Below are 9,493 nucleotides of genomic sequence, written 5' to 3'. Positions count from 1 at the left end.
ATACATATACACTAATTATAATATATATATGTATATATGAATAGGCATAGGTAGGTAAAAAAATGTGTGTGCATATATGCACTTATGTTTCTATGTACGTAAGTAGAAAATGTATATGTATTCATAAGCCCAACCGAAGGCAAGAAAAATCATATTTAGGAGCTGGCTGAGTTCCAAAGGGAGATTGCATGAAATAACTTCATGTATGTGTGCACACTTAAACACATTGTACATTCAAAGTTTTAATATTCAAATGCAAAGTATAGATCAGTATTATAATTTATATAGCTATCAGAATTGGAAATATTTCCAGAAGGAAAAAATAAATCAGTAATCTTGAAAGGTTTGGAATTCAAGTTGGATCCATACCGAGTGTATTAACCAGTATAGCTATTCAACATCATTTTTTAAATGGGATTGGATGTGAAATCAGGTTTTTTCCTCTTTCTTTTCTTTTTTGGTGGGAAACAAAAGGTTCAGACAGGTTTTGGATGGCATTGCTTGGAAACATTGCAGATCTAAGGTTTATTCGTCTAAGTCTTAGGAAATCTCTAGCCTGGACACAAATGAGAAGTGTAAGGTTCTTCCTGCTTGCAAAATTATTCTTTCAAATTAACTTGCTGAGTACGGCATGAAATAATGAGTCAAAACCCAGTTCCCACTTTAACATTACTGCTGCTGGATTCTGTTTAAATAAATTAATCGTTGTCAAAATAGTTAGATTTAAAGCCAAAACTTTATGTCTTAATGTCTGACACTTTATTTGGAAGACCCAATTCTAAACTGGATAGAGCTCATACAGGAAATACTTTCTTACAGTGTTTAGTTGTGCAACTGAAGTAATCAATTTTCTTAACATAGTTTCTGGATTTGTACAGCTGCTAAACAGTACATATCCACCTCATTCTTCTTCTCCCTTTTCTTTATAACATCATAGAATTCTTATATGAGTTATTAATGGGGATTTAGACTTTTGACCTCTGATACTTGGCTGAAGACAAATTTATCAAAGTGGAGCTGTGTTAGAACCTGTTGGAATCCGTTGAGGTGTAAGAATTTATATTCAGTGTCATTAAGTAAAAGTAATAAAAATTACTGTTCTTGTGTCGCTGTTCTCACAAAAATGTTAAAAATCTGTGCTGGCCTGACAAGTGCTGGTCATGGGTGGAGCTGCTGTTGTTGCAGTCTAGTTCAAAGAAGGTTCTGTAACACAACACAAGAAAGGCACAGAAGAGAGGCTGCTTCACTCTTTATAATATTCTTTCAGTTTTCCCACACAAACTGCAAGGGGTACTTAGCCTAGACTCATAATTTTCCACAGACCCATAAAATAAACTTCATTCTGTTAGAAGTGCTACAAGAACCTCATGAAGCTTAACAAGGGGAAGTGCAAAGCCTTGCCACTGGGGAAGAATAATGCTATTCAGCACTACATGCTGGGGGCTGACTGGCTGCAAAACAACTTTGCAGGGAAAGACCTGCAGTTTAGGTGGTCAGCAAGTTGCGCATGGGCTGTAACAGTGTACCACTGTGGGGAAGCAGGCCAGCGATATCCTGTGATGTAGAAGAAGGAGCAGGTCAAGAGAAGTCAATCTTCTCCTAACCTGGTGATGGTGGGACACAACTGGATTGATAGGTCCAGTTCTGAGCTCCACAGTATAAGAGACAAGGGTATATTGGAGGGAGTCCATCGAAGGACTACAAGGATGACTATGAGAAGACATGCAAAGAGGGGTGAGAGATTTGGGACTATTTGCCTGAAAAGGAGGCTCAGGAGAGAACTTAGCAATATGTATACGTGCCTAATTTGGCAGAAGTAAAGAAAATTAACACAGTCTTGGGTAATCTGCTATGGCTGAACCTGCTCTGAGAAGGGGATTTGAGCTAGGCAATCTCCAAAAATCCCTTCAGAAATGGTTGAAATGGTATTTCAACCATTCTCTGAACCTGTCATACTATGCAATAGATGATCATCATCTGTTCAGGAAACCCTCTGGAAGCCATCTCTGCACCCGTCCTATGGTATGACAGTACCATCACTGAAGGCTCTGAACTCTTCCCTCTCTTCTCATCCCCTCCCAGCTGCAGACATGGCATTGCAGTGACTAGTGCTTGCCAGTGACTTCCAGAGGCTAATGAAAAGCTTAACAGCATACCAAGAGGGTCAGTATCTTATCACAGCCTTTTATTTACGCCTCAGTAGCATCAGAGGCTGGCTGCCTAGACGGGAAAACCATCCATGCTCTGAATACAGTCTCTCCCACAGTTAGGGGTAACCTTCCCACCAGGCAGGTGTAGTGAACCACATTGGTCCTGAGACAATGCAACCCTCATAATTTTCTATGTTGCTGGGTGAATAGAGGCATAATAGATAGATAAGCACAGAGGTATAGAGGTACAAGTGTATTCCTCTACAGGTATACAAAAGTGAGTATTACATGGTACAGTAATTTATGTGTTTATAATTATAGACCCTTTTCCATCTTTGATTAAGGCAGAGTAATTTTCACAGACTATCACAGCAGTTTGAGATGAGTTCTAAGATACCACTACTATAATTTTGTGAAGAAACTATCCTAGGCTTTAGAGCTGGGATATTTAGAAGTGACTTTTCTCTTGTCCTTATTAGGTAGCTGGAAGGAGATTACAGTATATAGTGTAAATTTAATGTCACCCTGGCAGGAGGTGGCAGGTTAGGAATCCTGTCAGTCACTGATTTACTGCTTAATAGTAGGGAAAGGCTTTAGAATAAACCCCGCAGGAGCATTATAAGCACTTTTTTATTGTCAAGATGTCAGAACACAACACAGGGTAGCCACTAAGCTTAAAAGTGATTTATGAAAAAAAGACCACCTGGAGATTATCTTATTTTTATCATTTTAAAAGGACATAAAAAGATCATTTTTGTCATATCTTTTTCCTGGTCAGTACACAAATCCATAGAGGAGCAATTTACTCATAAAAAGGCCATTGATGTTATGAAATTGTTCTAGTTTCTGATGTTGCATGTCATTTATTGCTCTTACTTAGAATGAACTGTGGTACATTTTCTTAAGTTACTGTCTCTTCTCTCTCACCAGATTTTTAATTTCCACATTCAAAAAGCTGAATTTTCCCCAAGATGCAGGAAGAATTCAGAATCTGCTAAATATTTTAGTGTTGAGAGATGGAGACCTGTAAGAGAGAGTATTGTTAAAGACTGTGGCATTTTATACTAATTTTCATTGGCAGTTATGGTTCCAGAAAACTATAATTTAAGACATTCTACAATCCTAATACCAATCATATGAAATAATAACACTTGTTATATAGAACCAAAAATAAAAATAACCTTTGTAAAGAATAAAAGCTTGTAGTAGAAGTTATAAATTGAAAACTTTGGTGTGACTGGATTAATGAAAAAGATTCCTCAGGATCCCAACAAGCTATGTTTAAAGTCAAGGTCAGGACTCAAGCATAAAAGCAACATAAAACAAAGCAGGGTATTACTTTTAGCAATAATAGTACCTTGTCCAGAGTTGCACTTAGAGCTAGTGTAAATACAATAGAGTGCTTACCTGGTTTTCTTCTTCTGATTGTTTTTGGGTTTTGGTTTTGTGTTTGTGTGTGTGTGTATTAACTGAAAAGTGCATCTTTGTTTTGCAGCTACATTGTGTAGCACATCTCCTATTAGATGGAACTGGCTCAGATCAACTGAGAAAACATTCTGCAAATATGTACCATGGACAGTTCGACAGAAACTATTTTCATAATCTGTAATATACAGGGTGAACAAAACACCATTTAAGTTTATGATTTCTGTAGAAAAATGTCCTTGGGTTGCACATGGTATAAAACTAGGACTGGCTAAAGCTTCTCAGCTGTACGGGCAAAACAGAGTTTTCCAAAGCCAGAGAGAAGGAAGGAGGGGAGAGAACCTGCTTCTCCCCTGTTCACAGGGGACCCTGTTCACTGCTGGGGAACTGAAGTGACAGGATGGGAATCAGGTCCCCGAGTCCTGGGTAGTAAGGACTTTGCAGAACAAAGCTTGCTTTCATTCTGTGCCTGAGAGGCTGGAAGAGATGGGGATCCAGCTGCTGCTTCTCAAATGAGGCAGCATTCCTCCTATTCCCCAAGAAGTACTGATGCTACCTTGGCAGTCACAGAATATGAGTTTTCTAGGGATGAGACACAGACAAAGAAACACTCCTGACAATCAGCTGCTGCCTTCAGGATAGTGGAAAAAAAAGAAAGCATTATCTGTTAATTGAGGAAATATACCTACCTTTTCTTTAATAGTCTGGCAGAATGATTGCTGTCTTTGCTCTTGTATTTCCAGAAGAAATATTTTTTCTTCTGATGTTAGATGGAGGGATTAGACTATTCATCTCCAGTGCATGTGAATAAGACCCCTTCAGAATATAAAAAAGCAGCAGATGTTTTGTGTTTTTTTTTCCTGAGGGCACTTTCTTCTCAGAAATGTAGATACAGAAGACCTGGATATTGCAGGAGTCTAAATGGATTTTTATAACCATACCTGGATTGAAGTCTAGATACAGAATTTTTCACGTTTGTCTACTCTAAGGCCACATTACGCAGTAGGAAATCTGCACTACTCTGTGGGGAAGTCATGTGAAGCATGGGCAGGGAAAGACTGTAGCAGCTGCTGCTTGCCCTGCTCCAACTGGGAGGATGCTGCAATGGCAAACCAGCCAGGCAAAAAGATATGAGTGGGATTGCTCTTATGGTCTCTGCCAAAGAACCCTGTAAGGTCCTGTTCTAGTTTCAGCTATTACTTTTAATGCCAAGATGGCATGAAAAGTGACTAGAATTAAAAAATTTCCTTATGTGTTTTATTAATTTTTGTCTGTCTTGTGTAAAGGATTCTTCCCCCCCCCCCCCCCCCCCCCCCCCGCCAACCAATATGCAGGCTTTTAAAAGTTTATGGAAGTAAAAGATTGTGACTTTTTTCTAGTGCAAGAAGTGCTAAGCATAAGGCAGTCTGCCTGATCTGCAGCTTGGTTACTATTGTAGGCTGAGGAAAAACTGGGCAAAGAATACTTTTGTAGCAAAGACATCCCGTTTTCTCAATTTAGCCTATAGAAGCAGGTGATCTTTTTTGGATTCATTCTCAGAAGCAGAGTTTGAGACAGAATGGGGAATTGTCCTGTCCACCTAAGTTGCTCTTCGAGTTGGAATTATATACTTGAGGAGGGAATGTACCTTGTCTCAGTTTCTCTGTTGAGCAATAGTATAACTCCTTTTTAGTTTATTCTCTCCTCTTACGTTTCTGATGAAAAATAATTATACAGCCATTACAGGAGCAGAGGAACATTTCAAGATGAAATTACTAATATGCAAGTGTTTCTCAGTGCAATACCTGTCCACAATTGATACAAATATTACAAAAGCTGTTAGTTTTCTTACATTAGTTGAATTTCTAGGGATTTTTTTGACATCTGACTACATATTAAAGCAAAATCTAGAAGAAAATAGCCATGAAACTTCGGAACTGTTGGGAGAAAGAGATTGTCTACTGGTTAAGAATATATGTTTGAAGTGGCATACAGTGTATTTTTCCTTGTTATTTGTAGCTCCAACGACAGGGATGTTCCATTTCTATTGCTATCCAGGACCATGGCTAGGGAGTATAGGAGCATTTCTCCCTGAAAGACAATGTGCCACATTCACTGATGTCATTATCAATCAAAATGAATGCAACATAGGCACATATCAAGGTATTCAGAATTGTTTTCTACAGGCTGAGCCAGTGAGAATTTCTAACACCTCAGTTCCAAACTTTAGCCCATCTTGCTGCCTCTTTTGATTGTGTTTTTTTGGTGAAAACCCTGAAGTTCAGAAATGCCTGGATCTGGCAATGCAAAATGAAGACTTTTATCACATTTCAGAGAGTAGTATAATCTTATTTCTGACATGACCATTGTATTTATGGCTTGCAATATAACTTAATTTCAGTAGGGGTTTTTGTTATTTTTTAAAAGTTTTTCCTCAGTATTATGTAACCTCCTCACTGATAACCAACGTATAGATTTTGTTATTTTTAACCAGCCAGTATAAACTTTTGATGTGTTACCTGATTTGTTCATTCATTTGTTTTGGTTTTGAGTGATAAGTTAACTACTCTATAAAGAGGTATGTCAGAAACAAGTACACAAATAAGTCCTGATAATCTTAATCAAGTTCTTATGTTGTTTCATACCATAAGACAATAGTAAGGAGAAAAAACATTATTTCCCTTAATTATAAAGTGCTTCTGCAAACAATAAATAAAACTGATGTGGCACCTTGTGTGATTTCTCCTTGGAATTGAATGAAGATAAAATATGTTCTTAAATCTTCTGAAAAGAATACCTATCTACGTATTTTGACACATAATGAAAACAAAGTTGAATAGTTATAATTTCATGGCATTTTAGATCACTTAGCTTTTACCTACTGTATGACACTGTACGCAGAATTTTATCTAGCTGTCTGATGCTCTTTGGTGAGTTTAACAATATTGAACTTTTCCATTACAGTATGCATTTTTGATGTCTATAACTTTTGATATCTAGTCTTCTCTTACCATCCACTTATTATGATCAAAATTATCTCCTTATCATTTTTTAACTTGTTTGTGAGCAAAATAAGTGGAACTCTTTCAGTGTTTCACAGTAGACCATTTTTCATTTCTCTAATTTCTGTTAATTTTGTACATAACTTATGTGGGTTTTTTAGTAAGAATGCTTTGTAGAACTAATGTAAATGTCTTATAGAAGGACATATGCAATTATCCCATAAACCATGACTTTTTTCATTGAGATACCAGTCATAATATGCTGTCTGACTAAACCTAACACACAAAAACATCCATTTGACTTCTGCACAATGATATTTTTGTCTTTCTAGTGAAGACAGTATTTTTTCATTACTCTTAATCTCTGTCTCATTTCAGCCCAAGAAGTAAGAAAGTAGTTTTAAGAAACTGTAATTAAGAAAATATAAAGAGCTTATGTGTAAAGAATTTGTGGCACAACAGTTCTTTAAATGTACTTTCTTAGCATTTTGTATGCTCTTCATAAAGCATTGATAACACATTACTTATTTTACTGGACATAAATATATCCACTTCTATGTCATATAATTCTCTTTGTAATTTAGTGCTGTTGTATGAGCAATTTATTGGCTCTTAAAATAATTAAAACATCATAACAAGTATGAAATTAAAATAAAACATTAAAGATATCAGCTGCCTTATTTTTTCTGAAAAAGTCAGAAAGTCAAAAGCATAACTAAAAAATTATCTGTTCAAACACTCACATATACGATTACATTTATTACTAAAATGATAGACATATTTATGAACTCTTTCAATTTTTTAATAAAGGAAGTGAGTGAGGTTGAAGAAATAGGAGAAAAGAAGAGGGGAAAATGGGGCATAAAGCACATAGAGTAGTAAAAGGAGGAAATAGCTCTCTGTCACAACTGATACAGGGGTTCCAGAGTGATATTGGAGACTGCAGAGGCCTTGTTCAGGCTTATTGTATCCTCAGGATTTACTTTGTCAGCTACCTATGTGGAAAGTAAAGCAGCTCTGTTATAAATATATTTCCATGTGCTAGTCATATCAGAATATGTTTTATTCCATAGGATCAAATAATATTTCCTTAGATATCTTTCAATTTCATATTGGATCCTATACATAGAAGAGGAGTCAAAATGGATGAGTTGAACTCTATGTAGAAAGAGGATGGAATAAGACACACAGAGAGATCAGGGATTAGAAAAACTCAAAACTACCTACCTCACCATGCTCCTTTCTGTCAATTCTCTCAAGTATATGTGTTCTGTGGTTGTCCTGTCTGCTCTGTCTGCTGACCCAACTTAGCTTTAAACTTGATCATTAAAGCTTTATTATAGCACCAAGTTTTCTCTTGTCATTTTCTGTTCCTTAACATAAAATGAATGTTCATGTTAAAATATGCAATAAGCATGTGCCTTCATTGAGCAGGCATAATGCACACTTGCATGTGGAATTTAGAATTTCTCAAATCTATTTCAATTGATAGAGAAAGAATTGAGTGATTTTTGTACCATAACTCTTTAGCTAACTAACTGGCAATTCAAAGCAGAAACATTTCTCCAGAAGAGGGAAGAATGAAGGGTCAGCAATACTTCAAATGCTGTTCCTGTTCCTTGCAGTGTGCTTCAGTTCTTCAAATCTGCTGTTTGTGCTTGTTAAGAATTTTCATGTTAAGGTGAAAGGACACAAGGCAGCTCTAGGGAAGGCAGAGAAGGTTGTGGAACAGGGCAGGGACTGCTGCAGGGTTGCTACAGGGCAGCAAGTGACCAGCCCCCCCCCCCCCCCCCCCGTTTATATACTAAGCATAACAGTCTATGGTATAGAACATCCCTTTGACTAGTTCAGGTCAGCTGTCCTGTCTCTGCTCCCTCCCTGCTTGTATACCTTCTCACGGGCAGAGCCTAAGACACCTAAAAGTCCTTGACTTAAAAGTACTATTTAGGAGCAACTAAAACATCCATGTGTTTTCAGCATTATTTAAGATTAAATCCAAAACACAGCACTGTACCAGTTACTAAGAAAAAAATTAACCCTATCCCAGTTAAAAACAGAAAAACCCAACCAAACAAAACCAAGCAAACAAACAAAAACCCCATGAAAAATAACCCCAAACAACCCTGTCTCCCCCCCCAAAAAACAACCCAGGACACCAGTCCAGACATTTCTTTTTGGCAACTCAATCATTGCAGGTGGTTCTCATTTTATAGATGGAAGGCATTTGAAATCACAGATCAGCAAATGCCAAGAATTATCTACGGAGAAGTGGAACACAGAGGAAAATGGTTCTGCCTAAAATGCACAGTACATCTTTAGCACAGATAAGCTTTAAGCCATTCACAGAGTACTGTTTTGTTAACACAGGGACAACTTCTCTATTTTACCTCATCTGAAAATTTGATTTATAAGTTTTTTGTTGTTACATTGTATTGTAGTTACATTCTCAAGCTAGGATCCCTAGGAAGGATCAAAGCTTATTGTAGCAAATTCTGTTTAAAAAGAAAAGTAAAAATGAAAGTGCTGTTCTAGATTTGTGACATCAGACAAATGCCAGAAGGGGACAATGAGGTCCATTAGTGGCATGAGGAGCACAGACAGTGCTGCCTAGTAATCAATAATCTCAACTGATCACATTTGTAACTATAATGGGGATTGTAATGTGTTAAGCAATTAATGTATTACATATTTCAAAATGTACTACTTAATTTTAGTGAAAACAGCTCACAATATTTTTTCTTGTCAACATCTTTTATTGAAGATGTTTAGCTGGGAAAGAAAGATCGCTTAAAAACATGTTGCTAATAGAATCATTAAATCTTTTAAAGCCAAGCATGGAGAAAACAAAACCTCAGAGACTATTAATGCTTTGGGGACTACTTAACAGCATGTTTTATAATGAAAGGCTAAATCAGTATGATTTTGTTTAATCTGCCT

The sequence above is a fragment of the Pezoporus flaviventris genome, unplaced genomic scaffold (assembly GCF_033815535.1).
Source record: "Pezoporus flaviventris isolate CSIRO_AGI_PZ_B2104156 unplaced genomic scaffold, CSIRO_AGI_Pfla_v1 ptg000031l, whole genome shotgun sequence".
Lineage (NCBI taxonomy): Eukaryota > Metazoa > Chordata > Aves > Psittaciformes > Psittacidae > Pezoporus > Pezoporus flaviventris.
The sequence above is the reverse complement of the archived record's forward strand: the minus strand, read 5'-3'. Positions refer to the sequence as shown.